Consider the following 15,000-nt stretch of genomic DNA (forward strand, 5'->3'; position numbering starts at 1 on the left):
GATGGACTCCAGACAGGTTTTATCAGGCTGCTGTGAAGGGTTGTTAGTTCCTAGCGTCATTCTGAACGTGTAAGATGACTAAGATCGACCTCACTGAGCAGTTGGTGATATGAAGCCTATGGGTGGAGGTAGAGCCCAGGATGGTCCTGATGCTGTGCCTGTGAGGGGAGTAGATGAGAACATAAGAACGAGAAGTTTACTAGCAATGTCTTTCAAGGCTTTTTCCAAGTGAAATAGAGAAGAGTTGAGGACACGGAGGGTGAGAGAGGAGGGAACGAGTTGCCTGATGGGGCTGGGGTGTGGGACAGGCCAAGGGTCACGCTTGTGTCTGAGGGAGGCTCTCTCTGATACTAACACTCAACTGTTAGGCTTATGTCACTGCTTCCGTACTATCCTAATCACATTTCCACTGCTTTCACTGATATGCATCCTTTGTATGGCTTGTACCACCATATCCATCAGACAGTCTACTCTCTGTCTGTCTGTCGGTCTCTGTGTCTGTCTGTCTGTCGGTCCCTCTGTCTGTCTGTCGGTCTCTGTCTGGTTAATCTGGCACATTGAAACGGTAACTGTCCATTTCTCTGTGGACAGTTAGCGTTTCTGTCTGTCTGTCTGTCTGTCTGTCTGTCTGTCTGTCTGTCTGTCTGTCTGTCTGTCTGTCTGTCTGTCTGTCTGTCTGTCTGTCTGTCTGTCTGTCTCTCTGTCTCTCTGTCTGGCTGGCTCTCTGTCTGTCTGTCTCTCTGTCTCTCTGTCGACTGCTCGTCTCTGTCTGTCTTTCAACGTATTTATCTCTGGACTGATCTGAGCATCTTGTTCAAAAGAACCGCCAGGTCCAATCACTACGAACCATCAGAACCTTGTGTGTGTGTGTGTGTGTGTGTGTGTGTGTGTGTGTGTGTGTGTGTGTGTGTGTGTGTGTGTGTGTGTGTGTGTGTGTGTGTATGTGTGTGTGTGTGTGTGTGTGTGTGTGTGTGTGTGTGTGTGTGTGTGTGTGTGTGTGTGTGTGTGTGTGTGTGTTACGCAGCCTCACTCCTCTTCCTCTTCTTCTTCTCTCTGGCTGTTGACCCCGTCCAATATCTTGTCCTTCCACATTGTCAGACAATGTAACATTGTGTTGTGCTCCAGCTATATATATACTTGCCAGTTCATGGTTCATGAGATTCACCTTTGAGCTATTTCGGTAAACTGGTTGATCGTTGGTTGATCTAACACTTCACACATTTCCCTTCTTTAGAGAGTCAAGATTCACCTGGTAGCAATTTACCAATTCAGGACAGATTTAGAAAAGAAAGTCTAATGGAAATGTATAGATATATGTTTGACATATTATGACAACGTTTTCAACTATTTTGCATGTAAAGACTTATGCATGAACTAATGCAGCCTTAGCATGAATAAACTAAACTAAAACTACAAAATGCCTAAATGTTGTGGGCGTGAGAATATTCAATAGAGACCCATCACAATACATTTTGATCAACATGACATAAGCAATTGATAATGTAGGAAAGAGCAGAGAATTGTGCATAATCATTTGCATCGATGGACCAAAGCATTGGAAACTTATAAAGAAATGAGAAACTGCTTTTTTGATGTGCGCAAGTGACACAATGATGTGAAGATTGAACAAGTAGTTTTAAGAATTTCAATTCTGATCTGAGAAATGTACCAAAGCAACTGAGAAAAACAGTAAAAGAACAAGAACATTATTTCACAACTATTTAGATGGGCTTTAAGCCTAAATTTTTTTGAGGCAAATGTGGATGTTAATGGGTGTTTCAGAATGTTGGTCCTGTTATTAAGCCAATTAAGATTGAGGGACTTCATTTATAGATCAGCTCAATCCTCCTCCCGGGCTCCGCAGCTCGGCCGCGGGCAGCTCGGCCGCAGGCTCCGCAGCCTGTGCGTGTGTGTGGATGAGTTCCTTCAAAGAGTCCTTGTGCCAAAAGGGTTATGGCTGTTCGGTTCAGGAGAAGGAGATTCATTTCTTTACAAACACGCAAGCACGCACGCACGCACGCACACACACACACACACACACATGCAAAAACATACTCAAAAACAAACGTGCACCCTCATGGCTGTGTAACTGGGTGATATGCGCTCCAAAAAATGTATGATTGTGATGAAGATATGAAAACGTTGGTGACAGGATGGAAGAGTAGGTGCTTTGTGCTGAACCCTCCCCATCTCCCCGCCATGCCCCACACAAACACACCCTGGTGGCTGCGTGGGCGTTGTCCAGCACGCTGCGTGTTCACTCAGTGGGTTGAGTTTAGGAACGCTATGATATTAACTGATCCATATTTTCAAAGACAAAATGTAAAGCATTTAATATTCTTTTTCTTGTTTTTGTATAATGTTAGGGTTGGCACTTGCAAACCACAATAATTGATTTATTGTAATTTTCGAATGGTTTGTTTATTCCTTTCCATTTCTGACTGATTTCTTTATTCATATTACCATTACTATCAAAATATTTATGTTATTATCATTATCATCAGTTTCTCCATGTTCATATTCTAGTTATGATTCAACTCAAGATGAAAGGTCTATTCCCAGATATAACACACAGCTGCTGAGAAACACATGTGCTGAAGGCTCACACAAAACACACAACAAACGCACACACACGCACACACACACACACACACACACACACACACGCACACACACGCACACACACACACTAAGTATCACACGTACGTAACACACAAACGTTTTCTCTCTCCCCCCTCTGTGTCTCTCTCTCTCTCTCTCTCTCTCTCTCTCTCTCTCTCTCTCTCTCTCTCTCTCTCTCTCTCTCTCTCTCTCTCCCTCCCTTACTCTTTCTACCCCCGCCTCTCTCACCCCCCCATCTCATTCTGTTATTCTGTTCTCTCTATGTAGGCATCATGCTTGCTTATCGAGATGCATCTCTCTCTCCCTCCCTCTCTCTCCCTATCTCTCTCTCTCCCTCCCTCTCTCTCCCTCCCTTCCCCTCTCTCTCTCCCTCTCCCCCCCCCTCTCTCTCTCCCTCCCTCTCCCTCTCTCTCTCCCTCTCCCCCCCCCCCTCTCTCTCTCCCCCCCCTTCTCTCCACCTTCTCTCTCTTTGTTCGTTGCATGATGGTGTATGAGATTCACTTTTGGGGGGAATCTGTAATATATACAGCAAATGAACGAAGCGGTGAGCTATTCAATGATTTCAGTTATTTTGGCTAGCCAAGAACATTTTTTAAACTGCCGACACAATGTTTTAATGGGAATATATCTTCCCCTGAGCTACAGTTCCACACTGGCTATCGTTGAGTGTTGGTATTTCCAACACGTAGAGTCCAGCTAGGCCAGTCTGGTGATGGCTGGTTTAAAGCTTGGTTTGCTTGTCTACCCTGATAGACTCCCACACATACCGAAGTGTGTGTGTGTGTGTGTGTGTGTGTGTGTGTGTGTGTGTGTGTGTGTGTGTGTGTGTGTGTGTGTGTGTGTGTGTGTGTTGTCTTAGTCGATCGTCGGGAGAATTAACGATCAATTAGTCGATTAATCGTTAATATTTTACATTAAAATTAAATTAATTAAATTAATTAAATTAATTAATTAAAAAAATATTTTATATTCAAAATGAAATGAAAATACAAATGCAGCGTGTTTTCCTCATTGGGATCTTTATTATTAGATGAACAACTCAGTTAAACCAGATCCGTTATGCGATACGCTTAACTATTGCGATGCATAACTATTGCGATGCAATAGTTATGCGCTACTCTGCTCTAAGCAACGGAGCATGCAGCTCGAAGCCGGTGCTCATAAACATAACTAAAAATAAACACAACCCTAGTTTCTTCCCAAAATAATAACAATAATATCAAAAAAACAATCATGTTATAACTTAACCAACCAGTCTACGAATTTTTGTTCAGAAAGATGAGCATGCTGACATGCTCTGGGGTCAGACCGCGACCGCAGCCTGGTGACCGTCAGTCCAGCCGCCGAAAACACCCGCTCTGAGGGGACCGACGTTGCCGTGATGCACAAATACCTCCGTGCTAACTTGGCAAGGGGGGGAACAACTTTCCACAATCCAGGGGCTCAGAAAGTTCTTTATTTCTGCTTCGATGCTAACTTCGCCTTGAGTGATAGGCCTATCACAAGAAGTCATTTTTTAAATCATAATGGTCCCACACCAGACTTCGCCGTGGTCTCGTCCGCTTCATGATTACATCGTGTTCCAATATCCATACTATCCGTACTTACTAGTCTAAGTTTGAGTACGTAGGCCGTCGTAGGGCGTTCCGATTCAAATCGGGCGAAAATAAGTGTAGTGAAAACGGTCAAATCGCGAAGTGTGTGGCGATGTACACTTTTCGTACTCAAGGGCAGCCATCTTAGCTACGTAGCGGAAGAGGGCGGAGCCAGGCTGAGCCAAAGTCGGCACATTTTCCACATAGCCTGCATTAATAGTCATTTTGTAGTTTTTATAGTTTTTATAGCTTTTTATAGCTGCTAGGCGTAAAGAGTTCACCATTCAAAGCAGGATGTTTATTGCGGGGGAGGAGCCGCAAATTTAATTATTGCCCCCTTGTGGTGAAATTTTTAATTGCTCACTGCATTAGTTTAATCGATGAAAAATGTACGTAATCGACGAAATTCTTAACGATCAATTAGTCGATCGTCGATTAATCATGCCGATCCCATGACATAATGCTTGCGAGTGCGCGCGTGCATGCGTGTGTGTGTGTGTGTGTGTGTGTGAGGACAGTTTATTTGCCTCATTATGACGCTGGCGTTCCACTGGGACCGCCAGCGCTGTCTGAGCCTTCTCGATGTCTCAGTCTCTAGAGAGAGAGAGAGAGAGAGAGAGAGAGAGAGAGAGAGAGAGAGAGAGAGAGAGAGAGAGAGAGAGATAGGGGGGGTAGAGAGAGAGAGAGAGAGAGAGAGAGAGAGAGAGAGAGAGAGAGAGAGAGAAAGAGGGAGGGAGGGAGGGAGGGAGAAAGACATAGAGAGACACACGGAGAGAGTTTGGGTGTGCGTGATTGTTTTTTAAGCTAGCATTGACATACTTGTACAAAACAGTGAAATTAAATATGACATTGCGATTGCGTTAGAATTGAGTGAGTCTGAAGGGCGGCTCAACGGGAGGGCTCCCCGATCGCCCTGTAGGCTGAGTGAACAGGGAGGGTCCGTACTGAGAGCCTTCATCAAGAGAGCCTTCATACTGAGAGCTGCACAAAGGCCTCAGGCCTGCTGAGGCCTTGTTGCAGCTCTTAGGTGCCTCATTCTGCTGATCAGGAGCCAAAGGGTTCTGTTTGGTTTCCTTTGGTCAGGATATCAAACCATACTTGTTCTCGCCTTGGCTTGGTGACTTTCTTTTACCATGAATTAGATAACTTCATACTATGTACATTTTGTTTATTTTATGTATGGATGCATTCTTTTAGGATGTGACTGACACAGATGCAACTTGATGTGATGATTTAGGTAGCAATTCCATTCTTGTTTTGATGTTTAATTGTAGATCGCTCAATCTACAGACAAGGAAGCAGGTTTTAATGGTTTTAATGGTTTAAATGGTATTCAATGCTTGGGGTGTTCACAGGAACCTTTGAGTCAAAAGGCTGCCTTGTCTTCCTGTCAGCTAAAGATCGAGAGCCACTCAAGAATGCACTGAGCAAGCATCTTCCAGCCGCATCTCCAGCATGTCTGAATGGACAGAGGCTAATTGTGAGGAGACCCTTATCAGAGGTCAAAGGTCAAACATCCGGAGCTCAAAGGCATTACACGGGGCTCATTTGCCAACATGGACACTCATACACGCACACACACCCACACATACATCCACACACCCACGCGGACACACACAAACACGGACAAAGAAACACACGCATACACCCACACACCCACGCGGACAAACACATACACACATATACACACACACCCACACTCACACACACATATACACAAACAAGCACACGCTTGCAGAGTTGCTCTCATTCAGCCTTTAGTGACCCTTCAAAGTGCAGGGGGATGAGTGTCTGTGTATGTGTGCATACATCAGTCTTTGTAAGTCATGCAGAAGGACAGATGGTTCAGGCTCTACCGTTGGGATGGTGTGGCGCGCTCTGGGCGAGTCAGACATGGTACTAGTAGTGACACACAGATTAGTGAGGATATGTTCATTTCATATGTTTGATGTTTGAAACTAACCAAAGTCTTGGAACGAGAGCTGTTGGAAACGCATGAAGATGTCATACTTCTGTATAAACAGCTGGAACAGAACACCTGGCGTTGCATTATTGTGGTGTGAAAGCCCACTGACGTGGAAGCCAGCCGCCCAGCGCTCAGCACCGGGCTAGGGTTAGAAACCCACCCATCACCTTCTGCTGCTCTGCTGTCCATAGGGCGGTTGAGATGGGCTCCGGCTGCGTTCCCCCTCCTCCTCTGCGTGTGCTGAGATCCAGTAGCAGAGCTCAGTTCACTCACGGTCTGCACACTGAATAGGCTGGCCATTTTATTGCTGATGTCTCTTCACCAGTGGCATTATAGCTTCAGCTGTCCATTTTTTTGTCGTTTTGGATGGAATGTGTGTGTGTGCATATTTGTGTGTGTGTGTGTGTGTGTGTCTGTGTGTGTGGTTCTGTTTGTGTATATTTGTGTGTGTGTGTGTGAGTGCAGGTGTGTTTGTTTGTGTGTCTGTTTCTGGTTCTGTTTGTGTATATTTGTGTGTGTTTGTTGTTCTGTGTGTGTATGTGGTTGTTTGTGTGCATGTGTGTGTGTATGTATGTATGTGTTCTCAGACTTTGCCCGCACTGATATCACATGTTGTGCTCTCAGTCCAAGGCTCGGATGGAATATCTACTGATATCTCTCAGTACAAATATTTCCTGATTGTGTTCTGTATGTGTTTGTGTGTGTGTGTCTGTTCGGTTATTTGGGCTGTTCTTGTTTAGCAGCCAACATTCTTCTGGCAGTGTCTTTGTTTATCTGCAGGGCTGTGATGGCGTGCGTGTTCTGTGGTTAGTGTGTGTGTGTTTCTCTCTCTGATGTTCGGAGAGGAAATCTCTGTCGACAATAATTACTGAGAGAACACAATTTGAAAACACCATCTGTTTGTATGTGTGTGCATGTGTGCGTGTGTGTTACAATAAATAAACAGTGTTCAGCGTGTGCCTGAGTTGGAACCCCCCCTTTTAAGGGAATGTAGGGGTGGTCAGTAAATCAACGCGCATTCATCCTTTCGTAGTGTCACAATGCAATCTTTTATTGAGTTAATGAAGGTGTTAAACTAGGTGCTCTATGTTAATCTAAGTGTTGGATGTGAAACACCAGGCTAGACTCCAAAAACAAGCCATGTGACTTGATGCTCCCTCAATTCATTGGATTTGCCCAACATGTGTAACAACCAACATGTAGAACAGTAAGCAGTCAGGATCCTGATCATCAGCATCAGCATCGTGACTGGATTTGTCTGAGAGATGTCCAGATTTGATACCAAGGCTGGCCATGATTGAACTCTGCGTGGGTCCACCTCAGTTCCAACCAACCAGCAGGTCTCCTTGTAGGGCACCTAATGGTCATTAGACCTTGACTTGAATTTGACTTGTGAAACACCATTTTAATATTTATATGACATAATTTGATAAACATTCTTATAAAATGGCAGGGAACATAGCCTTTAACATTACATCATTTGTAAAGAAGGAATTATTATTATTATTAAACTTATTGGCTAATGAGATTAATTTATGCAAAGATAACAAGCAAATCATCATGAAAACCTAAAGCGGCCAGAAGTGGAAGTGGAGCCAGGGGGTCAGGAGGCGGGGCCAGGGTCAGGAGGCGGGGTCAGGAGGCGGGTCAGGGGTCAGGAGGCGGGGCCAGGGGTCAGTAGGCGGGGCCAGTGGTCAGTAGGCGGGGCCAGGGGTCAGTAGGCGGGGCCAGGGCTCAGTAGGCGTGGTCAGAAGGTGGGGCCCTGAACATTACCATAGCCAACTGTAGTCCACACAGCTGCTCTGGGTTGAATGGGGAGACATGGGACAAAACAAACTGCCAGGAGCCCTGCTGTCTGGAAAATAACATGAACTTAACATGCAATACAAACATAGAAAACGATTAGAATAGGGTACTTAATTAATCCATTAACACAATCTTAATTGTATGAAACAATTAGTATTCAATATAAGTTAGGGTTAGGGTTAGACAACCTCAAACGTCGTAATTCATAATTAACTCAGTAATTAAAGTAGTTATTACATATATACATAATACAGAATCCACAATCAATGGCAGACACACATTTCACACACTGTTAGTATGTGCAACTCAGTTGAGTAGGGCGCACTCACACTAGGGCTGTCAACGAATATTCGAAGTTCGAATATTCGTTCGAAATGTATCCAAAAACGCGAATTCGAACGTGAAAATTAATATTCGAATGTGAAAAAACACTCCCGTGGTACAAGCGCCTCTATTTGCTTTGTGAATGAGCCTCTGTCTGTTCGCGATGTCCCTCATAATATTCGAATGTGAAAAAACACTCCCGCGGTACAAGTGTAACAGACTAGTATGTGAAGAGCGAATGTATTTTATCCCCTCGGGGTTTCCGTACTTGGATATAGGTATTCCAGCTCGGCTATGCCATTCAATAAGCATCCGAAGTAGAGCTCAGGGAGCTAGTAGTCTGGCTGGTGAAAGCTGCTGTAACGCAATGTTCTCGGCAAAGTCCGAGACAGCTTTTTTTTCAGGAAACCGAACGATGCGTAGTGCTGGCCCTTTCGCTGGCATGGTGGAAGACGTAGGCGACATGCATTTTTTTCTTTATCGATTTTAATAGGCCTTCTCGATAAATGGTAAGCAAAGCAAGGAACGTTACCACTAGCATACTTTGTAACATTCAGAAGCGGGCGTCTTCTTCAGATTACTATAGTTTGCGTGCTTGCAGGTGTGGTGGTGAAATGCAAGCGATACAAAGTTGTGGCTTTTCATGATTAGGCCTCCACGTTACTGGGCTTTTTATAGGATATATATATATCCCACTAATTTGAACCATGGTTTTGTCGCATTATTGACATATTGACGGCAACTGCGTAAAATAGGCAACCAGATATTCGAATAGTTCGAATTCGTGATTTTTTTCCAAACGAACATTCGAATGTCATTTTTGAGCAATTTTGACAGCCCTAACTCACACTAGGCCATCCGTACCGTGCCCGACTTTTGCCCCCTAAATTCTAGATCGTTTGGCTAGTGTGCCAAACGGTACAGATGCTAATGAGCCGAGCTGAGCTGGTTGACGTATAGTCCTTGCGACCCTTCTACCCAATTAAACAATAAACATGGCGGCAAGCGGTTGGTGCGATAGCGAAGTTGAGTGTTATGCTGCGTCCAAAGCCATGAGAAAGAAGACTTGCGACACTCTGTGATCTCGCCGGCGGGATGGTCACGTGGTTCATGTAAGCCTGTATAGTTCCAGACATGCCGCGCTGCCGTGTTCTTATATGGGACTGACAGCAGCGATTGCAATATTGAATTGTAAATATAAATTAAAAAAACACATACCCTAGTACTTTCCTGACTATTGTTGAATATTTGTAAATGTCCGTTTTACATTTGGAGTGGTAGGGTGACAACTGAAAGCTACTTACGATTTAAGTTTGAGGGAAAGCTTCACTTTCGTGTTAGCATGGGTAGCGCTAGGCTACTGACTTTAGTGGCTTAACCTTAACTTTTACTCTTACCTTACTACATCTGTTCTAAAAAATCAAAGACGATTCAAGATGTTCATTTTTGCGCAACTGGATTTTTGGATTTCCTTGATTTTGCTTGAGGGCTAATTCCGATTCACTCCAGGACAACACCTGTCGTCAGAGAGCGATTGAGAAAAAAGAGTAGCAACAGTCCATTAAGCATTTAGTTTCCAAGCAGCTTCTTCTGATGAGGCAGGAGCTGACCACACAACCATGATACTTTTAAGACTAAGCCATACACAATAATCAAATATATTAGAGAATAACAAATCATTACGCTCGGATGAATGAAATAGTATATTTTTTATTAAACAATGACTGAGACAACAAGAATGTACGACGGAGTATTAGGGCCACACGTGAAGAAAAAAAATATTTTTGCCGTGACGAGATTAAAGTCGACACGTCGACTTTAAAGTCAACATGCGGACATTAAACTCGAAATGTCGAAAATAAAGTTGAAATGTCATGTCGACTTTAATCTTGACTTGTCGACTTTAAACTCGAAATGTCGAAAATAAAGTTGAAACATCCTATCGACTTTACTCTCGACGTGTCCATTTTCCGTTCCTCTGTCAGCAGGCATCCTCCCAAAGTGCAGCGGATGACACAAAGTAGTCGGCAATAACCCTGGGGTCATTGTTTGTGGTGTAGGCCTCCATCCTAACAATATAGCGACTAAAACCTTCAATGCAACCACTGATGGTAATGCCGTATGGCTTTAGTTTATCGTACCCATCCATATGCCAGAGTGCATTTCGGACCTTTGCTGTGATATTGCCTGCGCCTCAGACGCCGGGCACGCCTTTGCTCCACACCCTCAGGATCAAGCAACTTGATCAATTGTCTTACTGTATTTTGCGACACAACATAACCTTTATGTATTGCATGGAGGTGCAACCATCTGTATCTTTGCATCTGCCCATTTCCCATGTTAAACCCGATTCTGAAATGCAATTTTGCCAAATTATCTACACAAGCCATTGGATTCAGTGCAGGCCCTTGGAGCGGTTGCTATCCCTCCCAACTAATTTAAACTGTATTCTCAACATTTCGAGTTTAATGTCGAGTTTAAAGTCGACAAATCGAGATTAAAATCGACATAATATTTCAATTTTATTCTCGACATTTCGAGTTTAATCTCGACATGTCGAGATTAAAGTCGACATGACATTTAAACATTATTCTCGACATTTCGAGTTTAATGTCGACATGTTGACTTTAAAATCGACGCGTCGACTTTAATCTCGTCATGGCAAAAACAATTTTTTTCTTCACGCATCAACAAGCGCTGGAGCTAGTCAATGAACAACAGTGCATACAATAATGACACTTTTATTTATTTTTACTGTCAGTGAATAGCACCAAGTGAAAGTCAACGTTTTCTTTATATCTAGTGACAGCGATTATGTCATAAGTAAGTACCGGTAAACTTAGTCAGATCAAGATCTAGAAATAGAGGGGCATAATGCTAGCTATGGGCTAACTTAGCCTATCGGACACGCAATCAGTGCAATTGCAAATGAGTCCCTGCAAGTATAATCGATCGTGGTGTGACATTATTTAACCATCAATCTGCCGCTAATACGACCAGACAGATGTACATTGAACACACACACAAAGCCCATCGTCCAACCCAGCGGATGCTGACAGACAGCCCACAACAAGCCAAACATAACCACGGCGGGTGTGCTCTCTCTCTCACTCTCGCACGCCCGTACACAATCACTCCAACTTATCCAACTCCAAGGCTAGGCTGCTTCACTAAGACCACAACTAACCACAAGGCCTTCATAACCATGCAGTATGCCGAAGCCGGAAAGGACACACGCACAGTCGCATACACTCATCTTATGCAAAACAATCCGTTTTGTCATCAACATTCAGTCACTGCAAAGATTTAAAGACTAGCCTCTTACCATAAGTTAGAATGGACCCAAAGTATGATTGATACAGTCTGGTTTAGCTTTCGCCTGCTATCCTTATGACTTCTCAACATTACGTCTTTCATGTGTTAGGCTCACATGGCTAATTTGCATACACGCACAGGTTTGGCTGGCTCCGCAAGGCAAATAATAGAATATATTTAATTATCTGTCTATCTTTCTGTCTGTCTGTCTGTCTGTCTGTCTGTCCGTCCGTCCGTCCGTCCGTCCGTCCGTCCGTCCGTCCGTCCGTCCGTCCGTCCATTTATCCATCTATCTATCTATCTATCTATCTATCTATCTATCTATCTATCTATCTATCTATCTATCTATCTATCTATCTATCTATCAACGCATTTGTCTAGGTTTAATGTGATGTATTTTGTGTATGTCCAGTCAGACTTGTTGTCTCCCTTGTTCTGTGTGGTCTTGTGTGAGCCGAATCACCTAAATGAATTCCCAACGATTTGTGTAGTTTGGTATTACAGTAATAAAGACTTGACTAGGCTATCTATCTATCTAGGCTATTAATCAACAATTATTCGCCGAAGGCGAAGTGAATAGTGGGGAATAGCTCCCGAGACCGAAGGTTTATTTGTTGTTATTAGCGGACATTTTACGATGAAAACAATATCGAGTTTGCGATGTTAATCATGGGATATTGCCCAATATCCCAAGATAGCGAACCAATCAAATTGCGCCATCTTAGTAGTTTCACGTATAGCATATACTAACTATACATAATATGTATGTATTAGGGATGCACAGAATTTTCGGCCACCGAAATTTTTCGGCCGAAAATGTCCCAAAAGCGCATTTTCAGTTTTCGGCCGAAATACTTTTATCACCGAAACAACACGGCCGAAACAGAAATTTGTGATGACGCAAACAAAAAGCGTTTTTTTCCGTTTTTTTTTCCGTTTTCGGTTTCGGCCAAGATTTTTTTTTCGGTGCATCCCTACTATGTATTTATCTATCTATCTATATAATCTGCTGAACACTCTCTTACTAGTCTCTACTCTCAACGGTCTCAATGCGGCTTTGGTCCGTGTCTCCCCAACGTGACGTCATGCAATGCATTCTGGGGGAAATGAGAATCAATAGCAAACCGCTAAAATAGTACCTTCTTTTTTGTATTACGTTGCGTTTTGTGATACCTAACCACATTACAGTAAATACAATAAATAACAGTTAAAATCTTTGTTACCAACAAGCAAATTGCACAAATTCGTTGGAAAATAAACCCTGCAACACGGCCTTTAACTATTTACTATTTAAGTGCAAAAATGCCAACATATTCTCTATTTTGCTGACCAACTGGCTTTTTATCCCGACAAAAGCCACGTAAGGACAGTTCCTCTGCGTCTCTCTCATAGATCGCACAATCTTTTAACGTCTTTGTTTAATATGACTGCATCAACTTCTCACATGCATGATCAGCAGCTCGCGGATTTCACTTTCTCTCCAGTTAGAACTGCTCATGATCATATCGCTGCATTATCTCTTCGTAGACGGTGCAGAAACACCTCTACAAAAGGCAATTTACCTCGGGGAATGTAAACGTAAGTCCTAAGTCCTTACTAACTACATTTGCCATCCGGGGCCACACTGAAGTAGGTCTACACAATTGAATCAAACATTGTAGATAAAGAATCTTTATTACATTTCCTTCCCTCATTTCCTTGATCTTCAAACGTATATTGAACACCCTACGTGTGTGTGTGTGTGTGTGTGTGTGTGTGTGTGTGTGTGTGTGTGTGTGTGTGTGTGTGTGTGTGTGTGTGTGTGTGTGTGTGTGTGTGTGTGTGTGTGTGTGTGTGTGTGTGTATTGCAGTGGAGGCTGGTGGTTTTTAAAGTAAGGGAGGAAGGACTGCACGCTTGGTTGCCATTGGCCTGCTTGCACTGTTAGTGGCGTATGGTGGCATAAGTATGTGACACATAAGTTGTTTTAGGCTGTTTTGGTGAACTACAAAATAGCAGGATGGGATAATCATGTGAATTGATACAAATCCACCTGTGGCAGAATTGGACTTTGAAAAATGGTGGGCAGCATGTCTTGGACTACAAGGACAGAAGGAAAGGATGCAAAGCCAATTAGTCAAATCAGGCCTACTCTTGATTTGAAAAAATAAATAAAAAAAATGTGGGCATATCATTGGGCCTAGTTTTGCCCTCAATGACTGAAGATATTGGTTGTGATTTAGCTATGTTTATTTTCAGCTACAATTGTTTTAAGAAAAGTAAAGAAACAATACCAAACGTGATGCCATTTAAAATGCATCATGCTCTGAATCATTCACTAACATCCTTTCCACAATATCAAACAGAACGGTCAGAGTAACAAACAATTAAAAGAACAACAAAAACATTATTTCACAACTATTTACATGGGCTGTAAGCCTAACATTGTTTGAGGCAAATGTGGATAATGATGGATGTTTCAGTATATTGTTCATGGTGTTACGCAAATTAAGGTTGAGGGACGTAGCCGCGGGCTACGGAAATGTCAATATAAGCGAACAGAGCCGCACTGTTTCCCGCCACGAACAGTACCACCGCTCGGTGGAAAGAGGCATTCGACTGCGTGGGTTTGTTGGTTCTCGTAACAAAGACTTGAGGGGATAAACCCTCCCTCCGGGCTGCCTGCTCCACAGCCAGGACTCCTGCTTATTGGTTCATAGCGCAACCAGGGCTTCAGCCTATTCGTGAATAAACGTAGGCGGGATCCAGATCCCTCTGGTAGTCACACCCACTCAGAGGTGAACTTTTCTCCTCTCTCCCATTGAACCCCTTGTTATTCACCGGCCGTCAACACTTTCGGGGAAATGAATGGGAGTCAATGGAGGCTGAGGGAGGACCGTCCTCCCTGAAGTAATTGTCAATAGGCAATAGGGGTGCTAATGTCCCTTTACCCAGGGAAACGAACATAACATATACAAAGGCATTAATGTCCTATTTAAGGACATTAATTCATCAAAGTAGTCTGGACAATCTACATTTTTTATTCTCAACAATGTTAAGGAGGATCTTCCTTCCTCTCTTCACTGGAGAAGCCTCTACTGGAGCATCCAAAAAGGTATGCCTATGCCGCTGTGGCTAAGAGAATTACGATAGCAGGGCTACTGTTACAGGGGGAGCGGCTGTCTGTTTCTTCTGACCAGTCGTTTGCCACTCTATCTGCTGCTAACGATGAGCATTAGGCTGCACCCAATGCATTCACTTAACTGCAGACATACGTTTAGAGCGATGTGAAATGCTGCTCACTTACCCCTCTCCCCCCTCTCTTATCACTCTGTCCTCCATTCAGCTTTGAACCCACTCTCTCACTCTCTTCCCCTCTCTCTCTCTGTCCTCCA

General features: G+C 43.5%; 1 protein-coding gene across 1 annotated transcript in view; it reads left to right on the forward strand.

The window, feature by feature from the left end:
- The window catches only part of cntn2 (contactin 2), a 34,334-nt gene that overhangs the window by 468 nt on the left and 18,866 nt on the right, over positions 1 to 15,000 (forward strand). The gene's annotated exons all lie outside the window — the stretch shown is intronic.

Source organism: Gadus morhua, chromosome 1, assembly GCF_902167405.1.
Source record: "Gadus morhua chromosome 1, gadMor3.0, whole genome shotgun sequence".
Taxonomy (NCBI): domain Eukaryota; kingdom Metazoa; phylum Chordata; class Actinopteri; order Gadiformes; family Gadidae; genus Gadus; species Gadus morhua.